We start from the raw sequence: 335 nt of genomic DNA on the forward strand, positions 1-335 counted from the left end.
TAATAATTTAGACACCAAAATAAAACACTATAAAATTGGCTTAAAATATTTCACTTCTTTAATGATATCCTAAAATTAAACCCAAGAACGAAAAACCGTGGGCTATAATAATGGAATTGGTTTATTTCTTCAACTGCCCCTTCCCAATTGGTAATTATCTTTGCAACAATCTTTAAATAAAAAGAAAAACAAATCAATCCTTAAATTTTTAGTCCGTGAACATTTAAGTTTCTGAAGACTTAAAAATATATTTAAATTTTTTATTTTTTTAAAATTTAAAAATATCAATTTTGAGTTTAATTTGTCCAATTTTAAAAATTTTCTCACAAGTATAT

This window comes from Arachis ipaensis, chromosome B01 (assembly GCF_000816755.2).
Source record: "Arachis ipaensis cultivar K30076 chromosome B01, Araip1.1, whole genome shotgun sequence".
NCBI classification, from domain to species: Eukaryota; Viridiplantae; Streptophyta; class Magnoliopsida; order Fabales; family Fabaceae; genus Arachis; species Arachis ipaensis.